At 37.8% G+C, this 16,024-nt stretch overlaps 1 long non-coding RNA gene across 1 annotated transcript; it reads left to right on the top strand.

Annotated features, from left to right (window-relative positions):
• The first annotated feature begins 235 nt into the window (after positions 1 to 235).
• On the top strand, positions 236 to 1,044 carry LOC113323865. The gene is made up of 2 exons (XR_003347887.1): positions 236 to 423; positions 554 to 1,044. It is a non-coding gene; the product is annotated as an uncharacterized LOC113323865 (long non-coding RNA).
• The last annotated feature ends 14,980 nt before the right edge of the window (positions 1,045 to 16,024 follow it).

The following is a 16,024-nucleotide window of genomic DNA, read 5'->3' as shown; positions in this document are numbered from 1 at the left end:
CGGTTGTTTTAGCCCAACCAATAGAATCAATTTATTTTGTGCACACTCTTTAAAGGAGTGTCCGAGTGTGCACAAAATTGGACTCCGAGAAAGAGTGTGCACAAAATTGGACTCCGAGAATCCCCTATGCCAACCACTAACAAAGCTCCACGTGTTTCTCTTTCTATTTCCCCATCTCACGGCGTTATATACCATCAAGCTATAGCATCAAGTTATAGTGGTCTTGTTGATTGGTAAAGTGCAGCATCATTGCATCAAGCTAAAATGTGTAGGAAAAACTTGGAATCCTGAACCAACTCGATGGGAGGTTTGCGGGATGGTGAGGGACCGACTTAATGTTCTGGCGAAAATAAGGCGAAATTAATATCCTTACCAAATCAGATCTTTGTTCATTTAATTTGGATGATCTAAATTTTGAAATCAGTAGAATTCTAATCTTGTTATACTTTTAATCATCTGTTTTTTTGTCCTCTTAGTCTTCATGGTCATTAATTAATTGATATCTTTTAGTTTCCTGACCTAGTTTCTTGATCGTTGGATTTTTTTGTTTCAGTTTCAGATTTCATGAATCACTAAGCTCCTACCTGGCTCGTCAGTAGTGAGCGACGTGTGTTTCTGTCGATTGGTTTCCTTTTAGACGTGTCCTTGTCTCTTGGTTCGGGTCATAACATCATTCTTATCAGCTTCATCTTGGGAATTATCGCTTCTGTCTCTAACCTAAAATCAGTAATCACATCTATCAGATCTAGTTGGGTTCATGAGTGGCTTCCTCATCCGAAGCTTCAATTGAGTCAATCACAGCGGATCTAGCAAATAATTCGTTGCAAGAGGAATTTGTGGTTCATGATGATGTTGATATTCAGGAAGGTGTCCTCAACTGGGAAGCAAGTATAATTGCCAAAGTGTTTTGTGAGGACCCTATGTTTGTTGGATCTGCAGAGAGAGCAGCGAAAAGAATTTGGCAAGATGCAGGAAATTTCTTCTTCAGTTATCACGATACAAACATGTACTCCCTCCGTTATTTTTTAATAGACCATTTTTTTTTTTGAGAATTTTTTTTTTAATAGACCAGTTTCTCTTTTTTGAGAAAATTAAAAAAATTAAGAGAACTAATTAATGAAAATGGTTCTCTAGACACTTATCAATAAAAGAAGTGAAGTGAAATGATCCCCATGACACTTGTCAGCCAAAAAAATAATTGAAATGATCCACATAACACTTGTCATCAAAAGAAGTTAAAAGAAAAGTGGTCCCAGAAAATTAAAATAACATTTGACTTTCCCAATTAGAAAACTGGCCTATTTTTTTGAAATATTTATTTATACAAACTGACATATTAAAAAGTAACGGAGGAAGTATATCATTAATTTTGAGAATCCAGCAAACAAAGATTATCTTTTGAGTAAGAGGTATTCTTCGTTTAGTGGTCAGCTAGTAATTATGCATCACTGGGGTCCTTCTGTTAATGTTGATCAACTTGAATGGAATAACATAGTGGCTCAATTTGAGCTCTTGGATCACCCTCAAGAATTTCAAACTCGAATGGGTAGATTTGTTGGAACTGTTCTTGATGTTAATCCGCCAAATGGAGTTGCAACTTCAACTCAGAGGGTGACTGTAACTGTTCAGTTTACTGTTGATACTCCATGGAGGAGAGGCTTAAAATTACAAAGGTTAAACAGAACAAATGTGAAAATAATCTTCTACTATGTGGATCAACCGTTTCGCCTATGCCCCAAGTGTTATGTGGAAAATCATAAGAAGAGGCAGTGTTCATCAGTTGCTCCAAATAGAATTGAGTAAGGTTCATCAATTTTTGAGACCCAGTCCATCTGCAGCACGAATGTTAGTCCCTTTGCCTACCTCATCACCTCTTCAAATTAGGGAGGCAAGTCCTGTGATTAGGGAAGCAACACCTCAAGGGAATAATTCAGACGAAGGAAAAGAGATAATGGGTCCGGCTCCTGAACTCAGAGGTATTAAGAAAATGAGAGTGGAGGAGATAATGTCCAAGGATAAGGGTGTTATGGAAGAACCAATTCAGGACATGGACACTAGTGAAACACATGTCAAAGCTCCTACTACTGATGAACAGGTATTTAATCAACTCTTTTGTCATTATTTTTTATGCAAGTTTCGTTATCTGTGTGTTAAGGTTGGATTTTCTATTGTGTTGTATGTTGTGATTATTGTTAGGAAACAAGTTTACTTTTTATTGTGTGTGTACTGGTATATAGTGTGCATCTTGTGCTATATTTTCATAGATAGTATTAAGAATTTGATTCTCTCTGTTATCTGAGTCATGCGTATTTTAGCCTGGAATGTTCAGGGGATTGGTAATCCTCTAACTAGAAATCACCTGAAAAGTGAAATTAGTACTCATTCTCCGGACCTTATTTTTTTGTCAGAAACTAAACATAAGTACCATAAAATGAAAGCAATACAGAGGGAATTTTCTTATCCTAACTTTTGGATACAAAGTTCCATAGGATTAGCTGGAGGGTTATGTATTTTGTGGAAAGATGGATTTCACATAGAGTTAATACAGGAAAGTAGGAATCTTGTGTCTTTTGTGCTACAAACAGATGCTTCAGTAGGAAAATGAATCTTAACTTGTATGTATGGTGCTAATCACACTCAAGAAAAGGTATAGTAGTGGCAAGCTATTCAGGAACTAGATCATAATTACTCTTTGCCTTGGTTGCTAGTGGGTGATTTAAATACCACTCTTTCCATAGATGAAAAAGTAGGTGGATGTAGTAAGGTCTCTAATAAACATGCTTTTGCTGCTCAAGATATTAGACATTTAGGATTAACTGATGTTGTTTGGTCTGGAGACCCGTACACTTGGTCGAATCATAGGAAAGATCAAGCCCTGGTTAGAGTGAGATTAGACGGAGCTATTTCTAACACACAATGGCATCAACATTTCCCTGAAGCTAAATTTTTGAATTTATTGCCGGTAGGTTCAGTCATGCCCCGATTTTGATCGATACTATTCCAGGGAGTCTTAAAAAGGAAAAGCCTTTTAGAGTCTTTGAATATTGGCTTGGCCATTCTGAAAGTAAGAGTGTTATCGCTAATGCTTGGAATGTTGATATCAACTATGATGACATGGATGTTTTACAGAAGAAACTTGTTGCAACTCAACATGCTTTATCCAATTGGAGCAGCATCACTTTTGGTAGTATTCAAAAGAAAATCAAAGGCTTAAAAAAAAGAGTTGAGTATCTGTCCTGTCACAATGCCCAAGCTGAATTGCTACCTGCATATAAGCATGATAAGATAGAGTTGTCTAAATGGTATGATATTTTGGATCAGCATGCTAGACAAATATCTAGGGATAATCTTGTTGCTTATGGTGATCGTAATACAAAATATTTTCATGCTAGAGCTAATTTTAGACGTAGAAGAAACCATATTGCATCTTTACAAAATTCATTAGGCATGTGGTGTAAGAAAAGGGAAGAGATTGAGGAGATATTAAATAGTCATTTTGCTCATATTACCTCTACAACTAATCCAGGTAAGGACTCTGAATTACTAAATTTAATTTCTCCATGTATAACTGAAGAGGATAATTTTAATCTGCTAAAAATGCCTACTGAAGATGAAATTAAACATGTTATTGCTGAGATGCCTTCCTGGAAAGCCTCAGGTCCTGATGGGTTTCAAATAGGTTTCTACAAGTGTTGTTGGGATATAGTCCACACTGATATTGTGAAATTAGTACATGATTTCTTTACAACTCAAACTTTCCATCCCAATATGAACTTCACATATCAAACCTTAGTACCCAAAGTAGAATGCCCTACATTGCCTGGTGACTTTCGCCCGATTAGTTTGTGTAATGCCACTTACAAGATTATATCTAAGTTGCTTGTCACTAGGATGAAACCAATCATATCTAAGATAATATCTCCCTATCAATCGGCTTTTATGCCGGGTAGATGTATTCAGGATAACATAGTAATGGCACATGAACTTCTCGACACTATGAAAAAGAAAAAAGATCGAGTGGTAGATATTGCTATAAACATAGATATGTCTAAGGCGTTTGGTCGTATTGTATGGTCTTTTGTATATGATGTTTTGAAACAGTTGGGGTTTGCTGAGCAATGGTGTAAAATGATTTACTTTTGTATTTCATCTGCGTTTATTTCTTTATTGTTAAATGGTACTCCTTGTAAAAAATATGTTCCTTCGCGTGGTTTATGTCAGGGTGATAGCTTGTCTCCCTATCTGTTTATAATATGTATGGATGCATTGTCTCGACTTCTTCTTAATGCGGAATCTCAGAAAAAAATTCATGGTGTTAAGCCTGCTAGGAATGGTCCTTCTATTTCTCATTTATTTTTTGATGATGATGTCATTTTGTTCCTTAAGGCTAAAACTTATGAACTGATTCATGCTCAAGATATTTTACTACGTTTTAGCCGAGCATCTGGCCAGGTAATCAATCCTATAAAAAGTGGTATAGCTTTTAGTAGGAAAATAACTCGGCATACGCAAACTGAAATAGCAAATTTGCTTCAAATGAAATCCATGAAAATTTCTGATAAATATTTAGGGGTTCCTTTGTTCCTTAACAGGTCTAAGGCATTAAGTTTTCAACCTTTAGTGGATCAGATGCAAAGAAAGCTAGATGGTTGGAAAGAAAAGCTTATTCCCCAACCATGGAGAGCAATTCAGAGTCAAGCTATTTTAAATTCTATTGCTATCTATCAAATGACATGTTTTCCTCTGCTTGTCTCTATCATTAAACAACTAGAAACTATTCAGCGGCGATATTGGTGGGGACACCAACCTAGAAAGAAGGGGTTGAATCCCAAAGCATGGAGTGCATTGTGTTTGCCTAAGAGGTATGGTGGTCTTGGCTTCAAAAACCTTAGGAAATTTAACCTAGCTCTCCTGGACAAAATGGCTTGGAGGTTAGTAACTAATCCTGATAATCTATGTTCTAGAGTGTTGAAATCTAAATATTTTCCAAAATATTCTCCCTTATATGGTATTTATCGAAAGCATAGTAGTTGGATATGGAAAGGTATTAGGAAGTCTGGAAATAGTAAAACAATATCATGTATGGGAGGTTTCCAATGGGGAGGATATTAGTATTTGGCAGGATGACTGGATCTACCAAAATGATCAACCTTTAGAAAAGCCAACAACATACCATTTACAAGATTATAATGAGGTATCTCAACTGATAAACCATTACACTCATGAATGGGAGGAATCAGCATTAGCAGAACTTTTCAATGAACATCAGATTGATCGTATCATGCGTATCACTCTACCTGTCACAGGTAAGGATGAAATTAGGTGGTCTCTTACAAATTCAGGTAAATTTACCACTAAGTCCACTTATCGAAGATTTATTAGTCCTCAATGTACTGCTTCTTCTCAAGAGCAGAAACTCTGGTTAAGATTGTGGCATCTTGATGTTCTGCCTAAGTTCAAATTGTTTTTTTTGGAAGTGTTTGCATAATATTTTACCTTTGAAATCCTTCTTGTATAGAATTGGTGTTGCAAAAAATTATTTATGTCCCTTGTGTGATGCAGCTGAAGAGACTATGGAGCATTTTTTTTGTTACTGTCCTTTTGCTAGGGCAGTGTGGTTTGGTAGCTTCCCACATACCTACTATGTTCTTACTACATTTACTAGCTTTTGTGATTGGATGATAAATTGGATAGATAGTAAGACATTGTCTAGTGAGCAGAAGAACTATGTTCTAGTGATTTGGCAAGTTTGGAAAGCAAGGTGCAGAGCCACTTTTGAACATCAGAAACAGAATCCTATTGATATTATACATAGGATAGGCATACAACTTCAGACTTTGAAACAGACTCAGAATTTGTATTATACACTTCAAAAACCTGGCCTTAGAATTTCTAAATATCATCCAGATTTTCTCTTGACAATGAATTGCTCATGAAACATTCAGACTGGAATTTGATGTTTATTGATGCTTCCATCACTAACAACTCACATATTGCAGGCTGCAGAATCGTCTGGTACAAAGCCAATAGAATCTTTGGAGCTGCAAGATGTTGGTCAACATATGCAGATTTGGTAACAGAAGCTGAAGCTCAGTCATTGTTTTTTGCAACCCAGTGGGCTAATCAACTACAGTTAGAGAAAGTCATCTTCATCTCTGATAATCTTCCTTTAGTTCAGGATGTTAATGAAGTTCCTTCACCAGTGCCTTGGACAAAATTTTCCATTGTGAATAACTATAAAGTCGGAATGTACTCGCTTGTAAAGTCTAAGTGTGTGTTTGTAAATAGGAAATGTAACCAACAAGCGAATGCTTTAGCAAAGCTAGCTAGAAAGCATCATGTAACTAAAGAATGGGATTTGTTCCCTTCTGGGGTTAAAGCTAAAAAAATATGTAGCTTTTATACAAATCTTTTCTTCTGAACCATAACACTTGGACAGCAGTAATAGTTTTTCTCTTTTTTCTTCGAAGAATCTCTAGTAACCGATCATTTGGGAAAAGAAAAATACAATAAGACGATGATGGTCAAGGCCAAATTCAACAAAGCCAAAGACCGATTGATATAAGAGGCTAATTTTTCTTTATCCCTGTATCAAGCTTAAACATATCAAAGAAATTGATAAAAAATAATTAACTATTTTCTTATGAATTATGATTATGTTCTTATAATACGCAGAAGCAAGTTATGACTTATATTTATCACTTAAAATAGAAAATTTCTTTTAGAGCTTCTCCAATGGTGAATGTGAATATTTCATATGTGGCATCACTTCTAAGACATCCCTTTGAGTAGAAAATCCTAAATATTAGGAAAAATAAAGTTTCATCTCCAACCCATAAAGTTTTCTATTATTTGTTTACTTATTTGTAGGCATATAATTGGTTAAAATCATTTTCATTTTTAATTTTCATTGACTTTTATTAACAAAAGTGTGACTAGGATGGGAAAACATACTCTAAGTGAATGTCTAAAACTAGAGGATGTCTAACTTTTTTTTGCCACATCATATTCACATTAATGGGTTGGAGATGATTTTTTATAAATATTGTTGTGAATCCTATGTGTATTATGACTTTTTCCTCCACACACATTCCATTGGAGAGGCTCTTAGTGATCCAGCTGAATGAATCAGATTTGTGATGCGAAAGCGTTCATGTTTTTTCTTTGTTTGTAAAGGAAGAAGACGACCTAATTTAAGGATTTAATAGCGTTAAATGAAGCAAATCTTAATTACATGTGGCTTTTTATTAGTGGCGGGTACAGAGGGAACAGAGAATTCTCGGCACAGAGAATCCGTAGCCCGTTGATCGACACCACTTGAGAAGTTGAAAAAACATGCTTTAAGATGAGAATTCTTTGTTCCCTCCGCTGCTTTAAAGCATGTCTTTATTCCATAAAGAGATAAGATAACGCATGGTGAGATAGCAGCGGAGGGAATTAGAGTTGTTCCGCAGGACAAATAAGCTCGAGTTGTTTTTTACGGGTTCATCTAGAACTGTATTTAGATTCTACTGTTCACACATAATTTTCGTTGTGAAGTGATGAAGGATGTTCTTGATCGATAAAACATTTGGAGGACTTAATTAGCTTGTAATATGAAGAGGCTTCGTAGGGTGCAGAACTAGAAGGGCTCCCCAGTTCGCATTTAATGTAAAGTGAAACTTCTACTTGCAATAATAATGTAAAATTGAATCAAAAACACCATGAAATAGAATTACTAACCTTTCAATTTAAGCTTCTTCTACCCTTAGAATAAGGAAGAAACAAAAATCAAAGTTCTTCTCTTTAATACTTACAACTTCTACCCAAAATCAATTGGAAGTTACAAGCTTATTGAGGCATCTCCTAACATCAATTCCACTCAAAGAGAAAGATTGAAGGAAAGAGGGAAACAAGGATTCTCTCCTAGTATTTCTTAAAACCAAACTTGAAACTAGTAGAGCTAGGGTTTAATGAATAAGTAGTAAACAAAAAGGACAAAGATGAGAAAATAAGGGAAGGTAGAGGATAAAAGAGTAATTGTGAAATAAAATGGCATAAATGGTATGTTTGAAATACCATACCATCCAAACATACCATTCATACAAACTGTCTCTAATCTTTCGGTCTTCCATTCATCTCCCACCTTGATACGAATTTGATAATACCCATTTTAAAAATCAAGTTTGCTAAAAACACATGCTCCACTTAATTGATCAAGTAAGTCATCCAAACGAGGAATTGTAAATCGGTACTTCAATGTGATTCTATTGATTTCCCTACTATCCACACACATACGCCATGAACCATATTTCTTTGGTACTAACAAGGCCGGTACCGCACAAGGGCTAAGACTCGGTCTTGTACAACATCACAATGATAGAACTTCACCAACAGCTACAGAATCCTCATTATATAACTCAATTCCATCTGCAACAACAGTTCAGTTCCATCTCTAAACACTTTCTCTTCACAATCATAAACTGTAATCAACCTAGCATTCATCTAACTCTTCTCATTCAAGATTCAGTAGCAATACCATCATCTTCAACTCATCTACATCTCATCCATCCACTCAACCTTCTTACTACTGCAGCATCACCACCAACTGTAATATCAATTCCATAGTTTTATTGAACTCAGTTTCAACCTCGGTCACCAATCCATCAAACCCTTTTTTCCCATTCCTCCAGCTGCTCAAATGCCACAAACAAAAAACACATACGAGCAATTGTGCAAATTAGGTCAAAACTGTGAAAATTGATGGGACCGGCTTCCGTGAGCCAAAGAGCTAATCTTGGTCGGTCAAGATAGCATACTCGTGTCCCCAAGGCGTCCGCATCTCAGTCCTGAGAATTTTGATATTTTCTGGCGTGCAATTGAGCATCCATTCGAGAAAATATGCCAAAATTAGGGTTTCGACGAAACTGAGGAAAACACCCTGAGATGATGAAAAATAATTATAAAATAAGGAATGAGGAGGCGTGGGACCGCCGTGGTCAAGGCATGGTCGGCCGGTAGTGACCACGTTCCCGTGGTGCCTTTTCCTTAATTTTATAATATTTTGATGATTTTATGAAAAATTCATGAATTTTGAGAAATTTGATGAATTTAGGGAGTTGGTGTGATAAATTAGAAGCACACAAAACACTTGAAAGTATACAAGGCCAAGATTTGTAATAAAAGGGTGAGTAGGGGTTTGTCCACAGGGAGAGGAGCATACAAGAAGTCTTCCTAGCTAAGGTGTGTAGTGAGCTAAGGGCAGGTAAATGGTATGAACCAAGGATGCAAGGTAAAGCAAAGGAAACAGCTAGGTAAAGCAGCAAAGAACCAAGGCTTGGAAGCCAAGGGCAAGGTGAGGATTGTGCACTGACTTCAGTGCACAAAAAGGCTTCAAAGTGCAAGAAAATAAAAGGCAAGAAAATAAACTGAATTGCAAGCACATAGGACTGAAAATGTAAGTGACTGAGAGGGAATTGGTGGGTAAGCCAAGGCTTAGGATCCACCTTGTGTCCTAATAAAATGACATCTTTCTAGGTTGTGTTTGTTCCTATGCATACATCTAGAAATGGAAGAATACCAAATTGCTCACTAGTCTGCCCCTAGCATTGGCTGTCTTTTGACAGTACATCCAATCACAGGCTCTATGAGCATTGGTATCTCCCATTTGCTCAATCAAAACATACAAGGAAGTAACTATCCTAGCTTCTAGTCACTTGACAGTGCACAAGGCTTCAGCTGAGCCTTGGCCTGATGCTGTTTAGCTCATGCTAAATATGATATAGCAACATACATACATTAATACAGATGATTCATACACAATTAACATTCAAGATAAAATTCTAAAAACACATGCAACATTAACCATCAACAGATAAGCAACTGAAATTGAAGTTCATTAAAAATTGGCTCAATTCTCTACTGGCTAGTCCAGAGAGATATACAGTGTCTTTCACACACTCCACATAACACTAATTTATACCCAATTACCCATTTAGGGTTTTCCCCCAAATTTCCCCCAAAACAGTGAAATTAGGTGAAATTGATTTACCTACCGTTGATGAGATACTCGCTCCATCTCGTCGACCCACTCTTCTTCTGCTTATTCTCGTTCCTCTCATGCTCCAATTGTTGCTTTAATCATCACTTATATCCCCAATTTCTCACCTAGGGTTTCAGTGAGCAGAGAGATGAGAAATTGGAGAAATTAGTGATGCTAAAGAGATAGTACGTGATGGTGATGATGGGCTTAGGTAGAATAGAGTTGGGGAGAAGATAGTGGAGTGATTTGGGGTAAGGTGGTGGTGATGGAGACGGACATGGTGGTGGTACGGGTTCTGAAGGAAGAAGAGATGGAGAAGAAAGAAGAAAGGTGCGTTTGGCTGGGTATAGGGTGTTCGGCACTTGGGTGTGAGGCGAGTGTATCGAGTTTGATGATCTGCGACGCTGAGCCGTGGGATAGGGAGATGAAAGATCAATCTGACGGTGAGATGAAGTGAAGCTTGTAGCGACCGCTGGATTATATAATACAACAAAATCAACGACGCCAGATGGAGTTAGGTGTTGTAGTGTTAGGCGGAGATATCAAACTTCGATGCACAGCAAGGTAGCGACCGTCGGATGCTTCTGAGAACTGATCTGACGGCTGAAGACGCAAGCGGGTATGGATTTGGGTTTTAGGCTTTTGGGTATAGAATATGGGTTTGGAAAATGAGTTTGGGCTTGGAAAACCTTGAGCCCACTTCTTCTTTAAGAACAACTTTCTTCTTCTTGAGCCCATTTCCAGCTTTTTGGACGTGCGCTCCATTCTTTGCGGCTTCCTTGCGTAATTTCTCCCGGCTTTTCACTACTTTTCTGCTCTTTTTGCTCCGCAAGTCATCCGAACTTTATTTATTACCTAAAAATGTAAAATTAAGTAAGAAAAATATTTATTCTTGAAAACAATGAAAATACAGAATATGGGATAAAATGTAGAATTAATGCATAAAAGATGAGTTAAATTGCCAACAAAAAGGGATAAATATATACATTATTTGGCACTCATCAAATACCCCCAAACCTGAATTTTACTTGTCCTCAAGTAAAACAAAACTAAGGAAATCCTAACTATACCACTGTCGCTAGTCTCTCGAATGCATTTAGCGTATGCACTAAGCCTTTTAAACCACTAAGTGTCCCTAGTGGACGAGTTGAAGTCTCGTGAAGGTTTGCTTAGAACGTACCTACAAAGTTCTAGGTCAAAATATAAGCTCAGATTCCATCAAACGTGACATGTGCAAAACAGTTTAAGCTCACAGCAAAATGGAGATGTCAATCTAGCTATCGAAGGCACAATCCTAGCACTGATAACAAAAAAAGACATGTGATAAGAGTGTAAGTGTATCTACACATGTGTAAAGAAAGATCTGAAGTCATGACTACTAATCACTAAGAGATAGTTTCTCAGGCTAAGAACTGAGGTCGAAATCTAGCTAGCTGTCCGGACTTTACGAGAATTGTGAATGAGTTGGAGGTATTTCACAATTACTCGCGTTGTACATCAATGGCATACACCCTTCTTGCTTATTACAACAAAACAACAAAATAACTCTTTACATGACTCTTATTTACATTGACTACTCTCTTTTATTTTTGGAACAAGAGATGATGGAATTGATAAATACTTGATTTTTTTTTTTTTTTTTTTGAGATAGGAAACACTTTTGATAAATATACAAAAGGAAACAAAAAATTACATGACACTTTGCAAGAGGTAGCCCTTTTTGATGCACCCAGTTAAATTCGATGGTTGTCTTTCTTAATGTAACCTCCACCTTCTATCCCAACCAACCAAAGAACAAGCTAGTCAAGTTTCGTTCAGTATTCTAAAGTGATTGGCAATCGTAACTTCCTATCAAACACCTTGAAGATCGAGGCCATACATGTATTGGTAGATCGTGCGCGTGCAAATTTCTTATCACTATGTGAATTGTGCTAGAATCAGGGTGCCTAAATATCTAGACTAAGACTCCTAATAAAAATACATATTTGCACAAGAGTCAACATTTCAAGGTAAATGAGCTCCATTTTTTATGATTTTTCATTTTTTAATTTTTTTTTGAATTTTGAATTTTTTCAAAAAAAAGGAGTTCGTTTTCAATTATAGCATATTATCGTGGCATCTACTCTATACCCCCAAACCTAAACTAAACATTGTCCTCAATGTTTCAAAACATGGAAAGAATTATAAAACAATATATGAAGAGGAACATGCTGAGTAGAGTAAAAGGAGAGAGAATACCCGATTGTACGGTGGTAGCTCGATTAAAACTCCGTTGTTTCAAGGCAAAAATCCATCATATTAGCAGTCACAATGGATGAGCACAAAATATATACAAAAGGAAATTTAACTAACACATTATCTACAAGAAAATTTGGTTTTTAATGGGGTTGGACTTTTTGAAAAAATTTGGTTTTGTTGGGATACACTTGGTTTTTGATGGGAAAACGAAAAAAATTTGGTTTTTAGGGAAACATTTGGAAAACTTTTTGGTTTTTTAGGGAAAGAGTGGACCAGTTTAGTCCACATAGACTGGGTCCTCCAGGTTGGTTGTTTCAATGTCGGGTGGAAATGGCTCAAGAAATGGTTTTAATCTCTGCCCGTTGACTTTGAAAACGTTCTTGTTGGAGACATCCTCCAGCTCTACAGCTCCATGAGGAAAAACTGTGCGTACTAGGTACGGTCCCTTCCATCTGGAACGCAGTTTTCCTGGAAAAAGATGTAATCGGGAGTCATACATCAAGACTTTCTGACCAGGAGTGAAGGATTTGCGCAGAATACGCTTATCATGAAATATCTTCATCTTTTGCTTGTACAGCTTGGCACTGTCATAAGCCTCATTTCTCAATTCTTCCAACTTGTTGAGTTGAAGTTTCCGTTGAATTCCAGCTTCGTCCAGAGAGAAGTTCAGCTCTTTGATTGCCCAGTAGGCACGATGTTCTAATTCCACAGGTAGATGGCACGGCTTTCCATACACTAGACGATAGGGGGACATGCCAATTGGTGTCTTATAAGCTGTTCTATAGGCCCACAAAGCATCATTCAATCTCAATGACCAATCTTTCCTGGACGGGTTGACCGTCTTCTCCAGAATGTGCTTAATTTCCCTATTAGACACTTCCACTTGTCCACTAGTCTGAGGGTGGTACGGAGTAGCAACCTTGTGAGTTATGCCATACTTGCGTACTAAAGACTCAAAGTACTTGTTACGAAAATGTGAACCGCCGTCACTGATGATAGCTCTAGGGGTACCAAAACGTGAAAATATGTTCTCCTTTAGAAATGAAAGTACCACCTTGTGGTCATTTGTTCTGGTTGCTATGGCTTCTACCCACTTAGAAACGTAATCAACTGCGACTAGGATGTACAACTTGCTGTCAGACATGGGAAATGGACCCATGAAGTCTATCCCCCAAACATCAAAAATCTCCACAATCAAAATGGGGTTCAATGGCATCATGTTTCTCCTCTAAATGCTTCCTAGCTTTTGACAGCGTTCACAAGCAACACAATAATCATGGCAATCCTTGAACAATGATGGCCAATAGAATCCACACTGCAAGATCTTTGCAGCGGTTTTCTTGGCACTGAAATGGCCTCCACATGCTTGGTCATGACAGAAAGATATCACATCTTTCTGTTCAGTGTTGGGGACACATCTCCTAATGATTTGGTCTGGACAGTACTTAAACAAATATGGGTCATCCCAAAGGAAATGTTTGACTTCAGCCAGGAATTTAAAGCGGTCTTGTCTCGACCAACGTGAGGGCATCCTACCTGTAGCGAGGTAGTTAACAATATCAGCAAACCAAGGAAGGTCTGAGATAGACATCAGCTGTTCATTTGGGAATGATTCTCTAATCAGCTCACAATCATCAATAGACTCTAAAGTTAATCTGGACAAATGATCAGCAACCACATTCTCACAACCTTTCTTATCACGGATTTCAAGATCGAATTCCTGTAATAAGAGTATCCATCGAATAAGGCGAGCTTTAGCATCCTTCTTGGAAAGAAGATACTTCAAAGCCGCATGGTCTGTGTATATGATGATCTTAGACCCTATCAGATAAGACCTAAACTTGTCTAATGCGAAAACGACGGCAAGCAATTCCTTCTCGGTAGTTGAATAATTGAGTTGGGCATCATTAAGGGTTTTGCTAGCATAGTATATCACATATGGTAGTCTATCAACTCGCTGTCCTAAAACAGCACCAACAGCATAATCAGAGGCATCACACATAAGTTCGAACGGAAGCTTCCAATCGGGTGGTCGGACTATAGGAGCGGTGGTGAGAAGGGTTTTTAATTCCTCCCATGCCTTCACACAAGCAGCATTGAAATTGAAGGCAACATCTTTGGAGAGAAGACTGCACAGAGGTCTGGAGATTTTGCTGAAATCTTTGATGAATCGCCGGTAAAAACCAGCATGACCTAAAAATGATCTGATCTCCTTCACAGAGCAAGGTTGTGGTAGATGTTGAATGAGGTCAACTTTAGCTTTATCCACTTCAATTCCTTTCTCTGAGATGATGTGTCCTAGAACTATTCCTGAATTCACCATAAAATGGCATTTTTCCCAATTTAGAACAAGGTTCTTTTCTTTACATCTGGATATCACGAGGGCAAGATGCTTCAAACATTCGTCAAACGAGGAACCAAAAACAGAGAAATCATCCATAAAGATCTCGAGAAAACTATCTATCATGTCAGAAAAAATGCTCATCATGCAACGCTGAAAAGTAGCAGGTGCATTACACAACCCGAAGGGCATACGTCTATAAGCAAACGTCCCAAATGGACACGTGAATGTAGTTTTTTTCTGATCTTCCGGAGCAATGTGAATTTGGTTATAACCGGAAAAGCCATCTAGAAAACAGTAGTGACTGTGTCCAGACACACGTTCTAGCATTTGGTCAATGAAAGGGAGCGGGAAGTGATCCTTCCTTGTTACTGTGTTCAACTTCCTGTAGTCGATGCATACTCGCCATACTGTGGTTGTACGAGTAGGGACTAATTCATTCTTGTCGTTCTGAACTACAGTAATGCCTGACTTCTTAGGCACAACTTGAATGGGACTAACCCATTTGCTATCGGGAATTGGGTATATGATACCCGCATCAAGTAGTTTCAGGATTTCTCCTTTGACTACATCTCTCATGTTAGGATTAAGTCTCCTTTGCATTTCCCTCGATGGTTTGGCATTCTCTTCAAGGTTAATGTGGTGCATGCAAATGGTGGGACTAATTCCTTTGAGATCTGAGATGGTCCATCCTAAGGCCTCTTTGTGTTCCTTAAGTACTTCTAAAAGCTTACTTTCCTGTTCCGTGTCTAAACATGATGAAATAATGACAGGTAAAGTATCAGAAGAACCTAGGAATGCGTACTTCAACGTACTAGGCAACGTTTTCAATTCAAGCTTGGGTGGCTCAACAATGGATGGAATAATCTTGGAATCAGAGAATAGGGGTTGTTCCACTTCATATTTCCTTTCCGTGACGTCCATTTGAGGTACAGATTCGAGCAGAGATAGGACGTCACTACAGTATGCATCATCATAGGAATCAGGGTTAAAGTTCTCCATACATGCTTGAAAGGGGTCGACGGATAGAATGTTAGTCAACGAATCTTGCATTAATCCTTCAATCATATTAACTTCATGTACATCATCATCATCAAGATTCACAGGTTGTTGACTAATATCGAACACATTCAATTCTACCGTCATGTTACCAAAAGACAGTTTTAACACTCCATTCCGACAGTTGATGATCGCGTTGGACGTAGCCAAGAAAGGACGTCCTAAGATGACAGGAATGTGACAGTATGGGTTTTGTACAGGTTGAGTGTCTAAGACAATGAAGTCTACGGGAAAATAGAATTTGTCAACCTTGATCAAAACATCTTCCACCACTCCACGAGGAATCTTGACAGATCGGTCTGCCAGTTGTAGAGTGATAGATGTTGGTTTCAACTCCCCAAGACCTAACTGCTCATAAACAGAAT

Source organism: Papaver somniferum, chromosome 11 (assembly GCF_003573695.1).
Source record: "Papaver somniferum cultivar HN1 chromosome 11, ASM357369v1, whole genome shotgun sequence".
Lineage (NCBI taxonomy): Eukaryota > Viridiplantae > Streptophyta > Magnoliopsida > Ranunculales > Papaveraceae > Papaver > Papaver somniferum.
This window is presented reverse-complemented; position numbering and strand designations above follow the sequence as displayed.